This window comes from Centruroides sculpturatus, unplaced genomic scaffold, assembly GCF_000671375.1.
Source record: "Centruroides sculpturatus isolate CEXI.00-Female unplaced genomic scaffold, Cexi_2.0 scaffold246, whole genome shotgun sequence".
Classification (NCBI taxonomy): Eukaryota; Metazoa; Arthropoda; class Arachnida; order Scorpiones; family Buthidae; genus Centruroides; species Centruroides sculpturatus.
Window position 1 is genome coordinate 296,676 of NW_019384771.1, and position 16,493 is coordinate 313,168.

At 26.2% G+C, this 16,493-nt stretch overlaps 1 long non-coding RNA gene across 1 annotated transcript; it reads right to left on the reverse strand.

The window, feature by feature from the left end:
* Window positions 1–646: 646 nt before the first annotated feature.
* Window positions 647–13,043, reverse strand: LOC111628980. Its single transcript, XR_002757252.1, has 3 exons — window positions 12,957–13,043; window positions 11,830–11,930; window positions 647–799 (listed from the first exon to the last, which is right to left on the reverse strand). It is a non-coding gene; the product is annotated as an uncharacterized LOC111628980 (long non-coding RNA).
* Window positions 13,044–16,493: the final 3,450 nt, after the last annotated feature.

A 16,493-nucleotide genomic window follows, 5' to 3' on the forward strand; every position in this document is an offset into this window, starting at 1 on the left:
TAAGGTACTGTAACTGCAATTTTCATTTTATTATACAGTATTTACATACTGATTTATTGTTTTTGTTTTATTTTATTATTTAGGCATTTAATTGTATTAACTTTACCTAAAATTATGTATATTTACTGCTTCATTTTATCTCATATTGGGATTTATAAACATTGTTTAGGGTCTGGGAATGGATGAATTCACTTTCCATTATTTCTAATGAGGAAAACTGATTTGGATTTCAAACAATTCAGAGTTCAAATAACCTCCTGAAACAAATTAAATTTGAAGTATGAGGCACCACTGTAATTATTATAATTTTATTTATTCTAATAAGTAGATTTATATCTATATATACTTTTAAAAAATAATTCTAATTACAAAATATAAAACATATTTTATATATATATAAACAGTTTAAAAAAAGCATTAAATTTAAGAAATTACTCTATTTAGTATATAAATTATGTATATATATTAATTTCATTCTTAATTTTTTTTTAATTTGAAGTAATTTGTTTAAAATATTTTTATAATATTTAAAACAAATTATTATTATATTAAATCACACTTGAGATTTTATTACTTCTATATGTTAAATTTCAAAGTAATATTTAATAAATATTATTAAATATATTCAATAAATTGTAGCGTCTTATTTTTGTGTAAAAAATTTAAAGATTATATTTGGTAGAAATTTAAATAAACTATTAGAAGAAAATGGAATACCTAAATAATAGTATTCTGTGACAATTTCTACAGATCCATGAATCCAAAATCATTTATCCAATCAGTTGACGTGCTTCCTTTCCTGAAAACAATTATCTTTGTTTTACTTAGCTTTACATTTTAAATGATGATCTTCACAAATACTTAATGTCAATTATATTGAATTTACATTTAAATAACGATCTTTTAGTTGTAACCAATACATGATGATGAAATACAGTTCATTTGTTATTTGTAATATATATATAATTTTTTAATTCTAACAGATTATGATGATTTTAAAAAGTAATGATAAATACTGTTTCAATAATTATGTTTTTAATAATGAATTAATGATAAATAAATATTAATACTTTTTATCATTAGACTATCATCTAAAAATATCAGTGGTCAAATGAAAAGAAAACTTGTGAGAAGCAGTGGCAGAAATTTAGTAATATCACAAAACCAATGACATCTGACTGGCTCATCACATGTCACCAACTCCCCAATACAGTATTAGCTCATTATTGTTATTAAAATTAAATACTAAAATAATTGGAAATGTCTCATATTATACAAATGACTTAGAAGATATTAAGAAAGAATTTCATAGTAAAAAGCTACATAAAGAAGAAACATTACTGAAAATTAAGGCAATAGTTTATATGAAAAATCTTTAACCATTTGTGCCTACAAACATTTTAAGCGGCAATCCATGAAGTCTGTATATAATTAAAAAAAAACTATTTTGAACAAAAATTTATTTGAGGAAAGGCTTCCAAGATAATTAGACATGCTTAGAAACGAATCCAACAAAATCTTCAAATTATTATTTAGAGCCTAAACCCTGAATTATCTTTCAGTTGTTCATACAGCAGTGGGAGAAAAAAAATTAATTTCAGCCTTGTAAAGGGTTATCCCTGATCTTATTTATTTATTTAGAATTTCAAATTCTATTTCTCAAGTCCTTCATAAATAAATGTTCAAGTATTTCTTACACAGCATGACACTAACAAGCATAATTGGCTCATGTTGCCAAACTTGCATTGTTTCTTACAAGTCATCTTTTCATTTGATCACTTGGCATAACTGAAACCAAAGCAAATATGATTCTAGTAAAAAATCATCATAAATCCATAAAGATATAACAAAAACTATTTCAATTTTTTTGATACTTTAATTAATTAATTAAAAAAAGCATTATATTAAACATTATTCATTTATATATAGTTTACTTTTGCTGTATACATATTTTCATATTGCCTCAATGTTTTGAGATATTAAATATATTTCAACTTCAGAAGCAAATATTTTTACTTCATAAAAATTTAAAAACAAAATTATCTTAAAAATTTTAATTTTTACTTAGTAGTTTATTTCTATTATACTTAGATATTTGAGTTAGGTTTATCAGAAATTTCTTTGTCTAGTGATATTAAATTTTAATAAATGAGTATTTAACATAGTTTAATAAAAATATAATTATGCTATCAATAGATATAAAAAGCATGGATTTCTTAACTCAGAACAGACATATCAAATTAAAAAACTCTTCATAAAAAAAATTCATTTGTTCTCTGCTCATATAACACTATATCCAATTGAATCAGTTTTGAAGTATTTTGAGAGCAATATTTTGACTTTTTGGTGATGTTTCTTATTTTAATTAGGCTAATGTTATCTTGAGTTATAATAGAGTACGAATGCATAAAATGTCTTAGTTGTGCTCCTCTAAACTTATTTCAATATTTGCATTCTACTTTAACTCATATAAATAAAAAATAGTTCAATGTCAGTACGAATATATCAACAGAAACATGATCTTAGTAATTGATATGTAAAATTTCCTATTTTCTTTAGAGAATTGGTAACTAATAAAATAAAAGAATGTATTTTTATTGGAAATAGGAAAAATCTTATGTTCCTCATATTTACATACTTGTTTGAGTCAAATCCCACAGTTCACACACTTTTAGCATTTGAACTTATTTGAACTGTAATGAACTAAACCTCACAAAACATTGTGTTTTGGTTAGAAACTGAAATATAATATATATCAAACTCTCATAGAACTGCTTTTGATGGGTAAGAAAACTTGTTTCATATTCTACCAAAAAACATTCAAAAATTAGCACTTTGGTGCCAAACATGTATACATGGTTTCTAATATTTTACTCAATTGTAATGCTAAAGTGCATCCAAAATCTTAAAATACTTATATCTGTTGTAATATTTTATTTGATTTTTAATTTAAATGTATTATTCCTTTAAGTATATTGTATATGCTTTGTTTGACAGAAAATTTTTATTTATTATTTTATGTTTATTTTTGTGTTCACTAATAGGAAAAACTCATAATTTTGCATAAGCAAATTATTTTCATTTATTAATAAGTGAATATCCTTTATGCATTTTATACAGCAGCATGACTATGATGAGCACATAAAACTAATTGCACTATCCAACATGATTTCTACTTCTGAGGAAATAAAGATGGTTTCTTATCAATTCCAATGCTACATTTTGATAATTAGCAAGAAAATGTCATGTCATGTCACAGTTTTCAGATATTGAAGCCTGTACTTCAGGTATCTGTGCATTTACCAAACAGATGATGTAATATCAACATTAGGAATTAGTATTATAGTAAAACACTTTCAGTAAAGCAAGCAGATAAGATATGAAACTAATACCCCATGTTTTTAAACTGAATGTATTGCTTAACCAAAATTAAGTTTTGCTGCTAGGTTTCAAAATAGCTTGTTAAGATTCCTCTGCCTGATGCTATTCAAATAAAATGTATCTTCATTTACACTCAACAAATTAATCTTCAAAATTTAATAAAATGCAACTGTAACTGGATAGACTGTAGTAATTTTTGCTAATTGAAACATCAGATATGGTTTAGTCAAAGTAAAAATCCACCTTCACTGATTTGTTAATGGTCAAAAAGACTAGTAGTACCTCTTTTATTTTTTTATTTTATTTTATTCTATTTTCATTTTACCATATGTTATAAAACTTAGATACAAATAAACATTAATATGAATAAAAGTCATATTCAGCTTGTAGAACAGCTGCTTCTATTGCAAAATTTTGATATTCTGTAGATAACCCTTTAAACAGGGTTTGGATTCTGTGTAAAAATGTAGATTCCCATCTTTATAAATATCCAATATTCAAAATAGTGTAAATAAAGAAACAAAACTGCATTAGAATGATTTTCATGGGCATATGTGCTATATTCATATGCTGTACTGAGTGTGTACATAATATAAACATGTGTCTGTTTCTTGATCCTAGGATGATAAGAAAATCTAAAAGGAATTTTTGAAATCAGGAGAATTTTTCTATATGAATCATCTATTTTAATGCCAGAAATATAAAATTTTTTCTCGGATAGTGTTTTTATTGAAGCAGTTCATACGAATATAATAGTCTCCAAAAATTCTGATGATAATATTTTTTTTAATATAATAAGCAGGAGGATACCCAAAATGTTAAAAAATATTAGATATATTATGTTAAAAATATTTATAAAAACATTGCATGATTTGTTACGTAATGTTTTTGTAAATATTACATTTTTATATGTTTGAAATGAATACAGAAATCCTTGAGCCATAGAATAAACCTTATTGATCTGGCACTGAATATATTAAACAATTTATAAATTATCATAATTTCCTGCATATTACCTGCAGTGGTAATATGCATATTCAATTCAGTTGTTTATCGCATAAACCTTAGTTTGTTACAAGGGGGTTAGTTAAACTCTAATATAAAAGTTTATAATATTTAACAACTTATTATAAAATTATTTTATTTTGTATTATCTTGTACTAAGCTATTATAGTAATAATAAAGCTTAGTATAAGAAATACAAAATAAAATCCACAATAATAATAAATTTTTTAAAACATGATAAGTTAATATCTTTCCAAGACTTAAATCCCATCAAATATCTTTCCCTACTTGGTTGAAATTTCACACAATGAAAGAATATATTTTCCCAAGTTTCATATTCTTGCATACTGCAATTATTACAAATTTTCTCAGAATCTACTACTAGTTTATTATTATACATTAAAATATAATTTTGATCACATCTCAGTTAAAAAAGTAATCATTTTTACATAATAATTTATGTCCATAAACAATTAATCCTCATACAAAAAATTTATTTATTTATTTACAAAATGTTATAGTGATGTCACAACGACAATAATGGCTGACCCCAATAACAAAACAAGAATGACCCATAAAGTTAAAAATAGGACTAAAAATACAATTAACAGAAAACAAATACATGTTTAAAAAAATTTAATTAAAGATGTGATCATAAAGAATGTGATGCAGAATGTGATCATAAAGAAGTTTTTACAACTGGATTTAAATTTTAAAAAAATCAAGAAAGAGTAAATCTTCAATGGTTACAAGTCTTTTGATATCTGTAGAAAAACAATTTAAGTTGTAACATTAAGGCGAGCAAACGAAAAATATAAACAGGAAGAATCTCCAGAGTTAAAAAAGGAACCTGTAAAAGAAAAAATTTAAAAGGGAGGAGATCATCAAAATATTTATAAGAATATATTCTGTCAAAATAATCAATTAGTTTAAAAAACAAGGAGAACCCAAGCACACATGAGCAACCTCAAGAGAATTAGTAGAGGGGAGGTTTTCAAGCTTATTTAAAAGGAGGTAGATTTTACCAACTCTGAATGAAATTTATGCAGAGTAGAAGCAGAACCAATGTCTTGAACAGTTTCAGCTAAATCTAAAATGTGGTTATCAATATAAAAAGTTCTGTAACAACAAGCTATAACCAGGCTATAAATCATGATTTTGGTTTTACTAATATTAATTTGTATATTAAGTTTCTTAAATGAGGAATCAAGGTCATTAATATCACTTTGCAATAAGTCGTGACAAGTGTTAGCAAGTTTTATGTCAATTTAACACTACAATATACTTAAAAATGCTTGTTCTTTTCCAATAAAGACAAATCTTGTATGTTTTGTTCACAACACACTTTTAGAAAAAAAGGATTGATAGCTTTCAAATCAGATGAGAATGTGGAGACAACCATAGAAAAGAGAAACCATGTCAATCTAACAAATTTTTCAATGCAAACATCCAATTATATGTATAATTGTACATTATTGAACCTAATTTATAGAGTTTGTTATATGCTAGTTTAACAGTGTGTGTATGAGATTCGCCTAGGTGTTAACAGATATGATAAAAACTTAATATACAGGGCATTTCAAAGAGAATCATCCAATTTAAAATGATTATATTATGAAAAGTAATGAATATACACACTTAAGATTAATTTTATATTACAGGGCTAATCTCAAAGTTTTTTTACATACTAAATCATAGGTGATCAATATGCCCCCTTTGGATGTATGGCATATGTCCAAACTGTAATGAAATTTGTCCCAACTTTTGTCTCCAAACAAAATTTTGCAGATAATTTAAAAATACTCAAATCAAAAATTAACATTAAATTTCGCTTCTGAAAATTAAGTATATCCTAAAAGCATTAAAGTTATTGTAAATAAAACAAATTAACAGCCCTAAAATGAAAATGTAAACACATTTAATCTAATATAGTAAAATCTACTTACTATATAAATTACAGCTTTGTTATCAATTCTAATTATTGCTTTAAACATTAAAAATTTATTAGTTTTAGGTAGCACATAAATTTTCTTACTTCCATTTTATATGATATCCATTAGTGTTAAAACAATAATGAAGAAAAAAACAGCAGGCAGACAACACTAGATGAATTGTTGTTAAATAATTAATTAATAATAATAAGACACTACCAGGCAGTCTTGGACTCAAAAAGAACTCCATGGTAGGAAAGGACCCCAATAATCTGCAGCCAGAAACATGTTGACAGAAATGCATCACACTGCTGGCCGACTCATGGAAGCCTCTTTGGAGAGAGACAATGGTTCATGACTGACACACAAAACCAGGTCATAAATATAAGAAACTACAGAAAGCACATTTTAAAAAACAACACTTACAGTTAAAACTTTTAAGAAATGCAACGTTATGCACAAACTATATAACACATCACATTAGTAAAACCAAACAACTAATGGATTACATTCTTACAAATTTATTGGGTTTAGTGATGTTTGTTTGTGTATACATCACATTAGGTTGCAAGCTTTTATCACATACTGATTACATACATTGAGATAATCTAATAGCAAATATAATATATGAAAAGCTTGCACACAAATACAAACACAAACTACTTCCTCCTGACCTAAAAGTTTGCACATGAATAAAAGGAAAGTTTGCTGAGTGTTTACATCTACAAGTTACTGTTACTCATGTTTGGAAAATAACTAACAAAATATAAAAAGAAAACCCCTTTTATTTACAACTTATAGAAAATAAAATTTAGAATATGATACATGTGACCATAATTGCAAAAAATGTCAATTTCTTGTTCTGTGGAATAACTGCCAATTAGTAAGAGATATCAAAAAAGTTTAAACAAACATTGCATCTCTTTTTTTATGTCTAAAAAGTTGCATGTAGATAAATATAAATAAATTTGAACAATTCATGTTTTTCAAATTGCCCCACTACCAACCCTTAAAAGATTGATTTTGTACTTTGTAAATTTATGTGAAATACTCCATAACCATTTCCCATACAGCAACATACAAATTATGTGAGTTTTTTTATTAGATTAATTTGCAAAACTGCATGCTAAATAATATACTGCATAAAACTATTTTAACCTGTGAGCATGTACAGTAGCAATGATTTTCTTCAACTACTAGGTTTTTGCAGGCATTTTACACCAAAGCTGTGCTTCCGTGATATCCTCACATGTTATGTGTAAAAATTTCAGTTGAAAAATTTTTTTTCCATTTATCACACATCCATAACATACAAAATACATTTACTAAAAAAAACAAAAAATAAGTACTAAAAATACTAAGAACTTGTCTACAAAATAAAGTGCCTGTGGAGAATGTCTAAGATGCTTATTGTGCCAATGGTCCTTATTTGCACAGGCATCACACTATACCATCCTTTCTTAAAGTGGGCGATAACACCCCCTTGTGGGTGCTGGAGGCCTTCAGGGAGCAGTAGAAGGCTCAGTGATTAAATATGAGTTTTATTTCTTCTCATTAAAACATTCTTTGATCTCAGACATAGGATATGGGTCACACCATATCTATCCTATCCATATAATAATGATTGTTTAAACATTATATTAGCAATAGCTATTTTTAAGATATGCAACAGATGGTAATGTAAAAAGGTAAGTTAAAAAATATGGGGGCACTAGATTTTTTTTTAAATCTGAAAGTAGACAGTGGTCAAAATAAGTTTGAGAACCTGTACACTATACAAAAATCTGGAAACATCAGGCCTTAACAATAGGACATAGGCTATATGATATTACAGAAAGCATCCATGCTAAATACACGCCACATAGTTAAGAAGTTTAAATGTGCATGAACAGCACAAAATCACAGTAAGTTTTTTGTAGCTTGACTAGCACTTGACCAGCTGTATCAGCATAGCACTAGACACTAACACAAACCAAGTAGATTACTAATTCTTTTTACCACTACGTCCTTACTGTTTTACATTTCTGTGTATATATTGTCTACTTGGACCTTGTTTATTAATAGAACTTATACTGTTGAAGTTCCAGATTAGCATAGAGAGGTGATCTTAGTCAAAAGTCAATTTTATAACAACAAATTATTTTTGAGGTATAGTTTTTATTAGTGTGTGTATGTACAGTACACTATATAGCTATTTTATAAGTCCAATTCAGAATAACCATCATAAATAAAAAATAGCCTAAAATGTATAAGACAATTTTGTAATACCTATTAATTTTCAGAAAAATCCAATCTTGAAATATATATTATTATGACTTTTTGGATAGTTTAGCAAACACAGCACATTTCTTTAATAACTAGTATGGAGAGAGCATTGGAATATTTTGACAAATATAATATAAATGATTATTAAAAGTGACAAAATTATAATATTCCAATGAAAAATTTTACAAAATAAAATACCATCAATAAATTTTGTATTCTAACGACATCCAATTTGTGAAAATATTCAAATATTGAATTTACAAAATAAAATACCATCATTTTAAAATACACTGTTTTATTCTTAGTTATTTGACATTTCAATGACTTACTTTTATATTAGTTAGTTTAAATAAACAAAAGCTTCAAATATAAGCAATATCAACTATTTAATAGTTACTATAATTAGAATCAAATTAAAATATCATAATTATTTTCTTTTACTAATATTAAATAAATGCCGAATTGTTCCTAGTATTTTATTTATAGGTAACATGACTAAAATTTATCAATTTTAAGATTTCTTTCAGTGCTAAGAAAAAAGGTACCAAATCAATGATATATAACTGATAAAAGTAAATTAAGATGATTTCATTATTATAATATTTTACTATATTAAAAATTAAGAACCATAATGAGAATCGATATAATTAGCTATATACAGAAATAAATTTAAACATTACAATACTGGGAAAACAAGAAATGTAAATTATAACAATCAAATTATTAAACAATTTAAAAATTGCAACTGAATAAATAATATAATATATTTGTAAAAAAATAATTTTAGTATATTTTGATATAATTATATGTTATTGACAAATAAACAATGTTTAATTATAACTGTATATAATTCATTAGACGAATAATCTGTAATGTTTTTATTATTAATATAATTCTGAAAAACTTTTCTAAATCAATCAGAACATCTAGTTTCATAGATCATTCATTTACACTGTTTCCAAGAAAACTAACTATTTTCTTAAAATACAATAAATTCCCATATAACAAATTTAAAAACATGAGAAGATATATTAACAAAAAAATTTTTATTTTCTATTAATAGTAAGCAGTTTTATAACACTTAATAAACTTGATATTCAATTAATTAGTAAACAGTTTTATTTTGGAAGAGTATGTACTCCTGTAATATGTCTTTTAATATTCATTAATCAAATGTAAAATAAAAAATATTCTAGCATGTTTCCATAAAAGTTCTATCTCCATCACATACTAACAATTGAAAATATTCTTTCATAAAAATAGTAATGAAAAAAGGCACATAAATATCAGAATTAAAATATTTGATCCAAATTCTACACAAGTAATATATGAACTGTATATAAAAGCTTTCATACTTAAAACATCCAGAAAAAACAAAATAGTAATTTGAAAAGAAATTTTTTTTTCATAACAAATGTTGATACAATCAATTTGATACTGTTTGAGATGAAAACACAATTGTCTACACTTTATGCTTACTACCAATATTCTATCTATTGTAAAACCCAGATTATCTGAGGTAAGGTGATCTATCTTGGATAATCAAAAATGGACAACCATCAGCATTTATATTTGCAATTTTTAATCCCAACAGATTTACACAGTATAACTTTTAAGTCTTTTTTTTTTATAACTTAATAAATTTAATCAATTATAAGATCAATAATTTGTGTTAAATAATTTACTATTCAGCTACTATGTACTGTACAATAGTTTATAAATAAAAATATGTATTATTGTAGTTAAATTTTAATATGATGATGTGTATCACATTAAACTTAAATGATAAAAGATAACAGAAACATATCATTTTGTAATACATGTTATTGTTTTAAATTTTCTTTTACGAATAACAATAAAAAAAAAAACAGTACATTCACTTACAGATTCACTTCAGAAAATGCAGAAGCTTGATTATCCTCTACTTGCATTATATAAATATAAATTATATTTAATATAACTGCTGAAAGTTGTAGCAACAGATAAAAATGCAAAATCAAATCAATTACATGAATCAGCATGCAAAAGATATTGGCTCAACTCACTTCATAAGCAGTAGTTAACTTCATAACATTGCACTAAAAAAAATGCAATGTATGCTTAGAGTATATAGAGCCATCTATAATTATAAAAAAATTTTTGGAATTGTTATTAAATAACTTATTTAGAATTTAAAAATACAAATTATATTAGTCATCCTTAATCTATACTCAGACCAAATATTTATCTGGATTTATAATTTGTTAGATTATGGAATCATTATATATATATATATACAATCATCATAGTTATATCAACATATGCTTATTTCTTCAATATAACTAATATGATAAACTCGTAAATTTTCAATCATAACTGCTTATTATAAATAAGTAATTCTGATGTAAAAGGAAGAACATTTGAAATTTGATATTATTACAGATTTAGCATAATGTAATAATGATATTGTTATCATTTGTATTATATAAAATTACAACAAATAAATAATATTTAGTATTACTGATTTTAAGTTACAATTACTTTAACAAAATTAAGTTCATCTACACTGATCTTCTATACATATAACAATTCAAAATATACACAGTACATATGTTTTGCTTCCCTTTAATTAAATAAACTTAAGATTTCTCATCGACCAAAAAAACAATTAATTTTTCTGAATAAGATGGCAATAAAAATAATTATATTTTTCAACTATAAATTCGAATCTTAATTCAATTCTCTTTCATTATTTCTCTTGATTTGCATTCATTACAAATATTAAAGAGCATCTTTCACATTTTCGAGGCAGAAAAATCTTTTTTACTTTAATCAATTTCAATGTAATTAATCTAAAAAGTCGGCGTAACAATTATTCATTATTTCTAGAACAAACTTTCATTATGATTAGTTATCAGAAAAACGTATAAGACTCATGTTTCAAACCGAATCAAAACACGAGTAGATGCAGCAATACCACGATGACAACTGTAATCAATTTTTCGATTTTTGAACACTAGAATAAGCCGAGATTACACATTAACACGTAGCAAATAATTTCGTTTAAAGTAAAGGAAAAAAAGAATAAACGAAAAAAGTTCTCTGCGTTAAAGAAAGGGGAGATCGTACACCCGCTGTTTATCCATTACAGAGAAGCGCCGTGCGTCTTTTATTGTTTCAATCGTGACACGCCGTGTCTTTCGACTATATATAAATCTATCCGAAAATAACGTAAGTATCGAAGAGTAATCTGTGTTTAAATTCTTACCTTGATAAGGAGGACCCGAACTCTGCATATTAACAATCGGCGATGATGATGAGGCAGCCGAGATGATGATCAAATGTCCTCCCGGCAAACTCGGTTCGAGGCTATAGAAAAGACACAATGAGTTAGTCGTGACATCTGGCGGGAATAATAATAATAATAATAAAATATATATTCTATAGTTACCAAGGATGAAAAATTTAACGCACACTTTGACCTATTATAAATATCAATGCTTTTGTTACAGTAATTATCGTTTAGATCGTTAAATACAATTTAAACACGTAATCGTCAGATTACAAAAATTATTTTTAAAAATCGCAGATAAGGTATTTGTTATCGAACAAGTTTATTTTTTTTAATAGAAATATTCTTTAAAATACGGGATAAAAAAAAATGTTTTGAAAGAAAATTTATTGTGTGTATATTTTTCTGTTTCTCAAAGACAGAAAAATTCTTATTACCGAAAAAATATTCACATTGTAATATGATGAAATTCAGTGAGTCACACAGATGATCGCGCTAACTGTAACAAAATCGTACCGCTTATTCATTTATTCACTACCATTAACTTATTAATTACAATGTATAAGAATGTTGGAATAAATAGGTTCAAATAATAATAAATTATTCGTTCAAATTTAAAGACTGATTAAAACAAATATATTAAACGCACCAGTTAGATGCCTTCGAGAATTGCTCTTTAAAGTGAATATCGATAAAAGACAGATTAAAATTCGGTATATTATATTTATATACTGTATATTCTTTCTTCTGGTTTATATATATATATATATATAATTTAACATAAAGTCAGACAAATAATAAATACGTATATAATTCAAATGGAGCAAGTTAGAGAGTGACGTTGATGACGTCACAGTGCTGTCATGATGTCAAATTATGCAAATTTTCTAAAATGGCATTAAAAATACTCTCATATAATCATTTTAATATTATAGTTGACTTGCTGGAGCACACTTTTGCTATTCCAGTGAACTGCTTTGGCCAGGTTTGCAATATTCAAGTAAAACAAAATCTTTGTTACAGTTATTAGTTATAAAAAAACAGTAATATTGAAGTTAATGCTCGATATTTTTTTTTATCTTACTAAAAAAATTTTTTCTTACTTTTCAAGAAATGGGTGTCGATTTTTCACGCAAAATTCTTCGTATTTTTTGAAGCAAGTCTCTATATGATTTAAAATATTTTGAATAAGTTTAATTTTGGTTAAAATATTCAAAATTCTACAGACGTAAAACACTCTAATATAAATTTTAAAAAGTAATCGTTCGAAAAACAAAATGTTAAGTAAGAAATATACACGAAAACCTTTTGCGGTGTCGACAGTTATGAGTTTCAATGTTTAAAAATTCCTATACACAAAAAATAATAATTCTTTTGGTATTTTTAAAGATATATCAGTATTTTGTAATAAAGTATTCTTTCACAAAATACGAATAACCATCATTGTTATAATGCGAAATTTGAAAACATTTTACAGTATCTGTTTTATTAAAATACACATACAGTAAGACCTCGTTTAGCGCTTAGGATGCGTTCCTAGACGACAAAGCGCTAAATGAAACAGGATTAAACGAGGTCATTTTAACACAGTAAATAGGGAAAGGGAAACATGCAACCAAAAATAAACAAATTTTACTTTAAGTTATTTTTATATTAATTTGCATAATAATATATGTTACTTAACACACAAACATATGCACACAGAAATGTAAAGTTCATTTTTGTGATGAAGTCTAGTGTCATTTGTCCCATCATAAAGAAAATGTCAGTAGCAGGAGATATACATCCAAAACACCTTGTCTTGCTTTTGCACTCCTTTCAAAATCTGGATCATTTGCTACAATTTGATCAACAATTTCGGTTATTGTTATCAAACTTTTACTAAGGAAATCTGTAGCAAGTTCTTTGGGTTCTTTGTTTTCAGAATTACTATTTTCCAGTTCTACATGAATTCCTTGTTCTGCCAGTTCTTGAAGGTCCTGATTGGTAACCGTCACCAGAAACCTGCAGTAATGCTCAATATCCTGCTCATCTAAATCTCCTAGACCTGCTGTATCGATTAAGTTAATGATTTGGTCAATGATAGGCATTTCTCACTGAGAACCCTTGGATAACTCCAACCATACCTTTTTCCACACTATTTCATGCATTTATCAGAATTCTTGCCAAGTGAAGTCAATACTGCCTATGGCATCCATGATGTTATATTTTTTTCCAAAATTAAAACCAAACAAACACAGATTTAGGGGAAGTACAGCACTATGTTGAATTGCCACCCTTTTGCTGATTGGTCTGTGTTTGGGATTAATTGTATTATATAGGAATCAACGAAATGCAGCGATAATTCAAATCAGCATTAATTGAGGAAGCACTAAACAAGATCTTACTGTATTACATTATATAATACTTTTTAACAAAAATACATAGTCTTTTCAACATAAATATTTAAGTTTGTGGCATAATTTTGCAATCTGTTATAAGTTTGATATACTTGTATTTGTAACTGAATTGGTCATCTCAATTATTAATAAATACAAAAAGTTTTTGAAAAACATTTCTGTAAACTGTTATTGTTTTTTAGATTTATTAAACACATTTTGTAAATCAAGAAAAATAAATCATTGATGCTGCTAAATGTTTACTTACAGGTATCCCTTACTTAATGTGGGATTTGATTAATACACAAAATGAATTTCGGAAATTCCTTTATATATGTGACAGAAGTTTTAATTTATGCGGCTTTACCAGCTGTCTTTTCTTAACATAGATACTGTAATTTGAAGAATGCGGTTTTGCTGTATGTGGTAGGATTGAGGGATTAATTAACAGCGCTAATCAAGAGATACCTGTAGTAGTTTTCATAAATCAAAGTCCAAATAATGACTTTTAAAATACTATTATTGTTAATAATTAATGATATAGAATTTGTATCAAAACAGCTTTTTCTTTGCTTTTTATAACACATCCTGATAAGCATTATCAACAATTTTCATAATTTATAATGATTTAATATTTAAATTGTTAATAAGAATTCTTGATGATAATGGTCATAATTATATAAATTTTGTATTTTTAATTGTGAGATTTCTTTAAATTACATCCAATTTTTAAAACATCAATGAATGCGTAGTAAAATTAGATAAAGAATAAAGCAAATTTAAAAATCAAAACGGATAGAATGTTTTACAAATTATTAGATATGGAGAATTTTGCAAAAGTTTGCATTTTACAAATTAAACATTGCAAAATAAAATGGTTTCTAAAGCAATAATTTTTTAGAAAAATTTATTGCAACAGATTCATTTTTGAATTTCTGATGATGGAACCTAAACATATAAACTTATATTAGTAGCCCTTCCATAAAAAAAAGATAGATGCATTATAACAATTACTGTTATTAACAATTCCTGAAGGTAATGTTATAACTTCAATACTGACGTAATATAGTTAAATTTTTTCAAATTAAAATATTATCTATATATATAAAAATGAATGTATGTCTGTCTGTCCTTCATGCATTACTACACCATTTATCTGATTGCCATGAAACTTTGGGAAGTTGTTTAATACACTTCCGCAAAGGTTTCTGGCATAGTACATTTACCCTATGATAGATGGTGCGCGTGTATATGAGCATTTCAGCATGGTTAGGAGCTGAAACTTGAAATTTGGTACACAGTTAGGGTACGTCATGAGAATGCACACTAACAAGGGATTTTTTGAAATCCCCCCACGGAGAAAGGGACAGGATTAAGGCTTCAACAATGGAAGTGTTAAGAGAAAGCAACGTGCAAGATTTACAGGAGCAGATGTGGTTTTTTGCATTAAATTGAACATAATTTTAGACCCATCTAAAAATTTTCTAATTAGTCTGGAAATGGGAGAACCTAATTCTTGCATTCTGTGAAAATGGGTAAGATTGGATGTAATGTAATAATCTTAATCTTTGCTATCGTTACTTTTTGCCCAAGCAATGCCGGGCTTATCTGCTAGTTTACTTATAAACATATGATTATTTTGTTTTTAATTACAATTACATTGACCATAAACAAAAAAAAAAAGATTCCTGAAGACATTATAGCATCTTTGATCTGATGATTATAAATGTTTTTTCTTGCAACTGCACAATTGTCTTCACAGTTGACCAACTGGTAGGGTTGTCACTCTAAGTATTTTATATCTAAATGTAGATATTTTGTCCTTTACAGAGAAAATATTGTAATATATCGAAAATCATTAATATAGTACAGAAGCGTTTGCAAGGAAAAAACGTTACAATTGTTCAAGCTCGAATAATCATAATGGCTTTTGAAGTAAAAATGGNTCGAAGAGTAATCTGTGTTTAAATTCTTACCTTGATAAGGAGGACCCGAACTCTGCATATTAACAATCGGCGATGATGATGAGGCAGCCGAGATGATTTGACATTTCAATGACTTACTTTTATATTAGTTAGTTTAAATAAACAAAAGCTTCAAATATAAGCAATATCAACTATTTAATAGTTACTATAATTAGAATCAAATTAAAATATCATAATTATTTTCTTTTACTAATATTAAATAAATGCCGAATTGTTCCTAGTATTTTATTTATAGGTAACATGACTAAAATTTATCAATTTTAAGATTTCTTTCAGT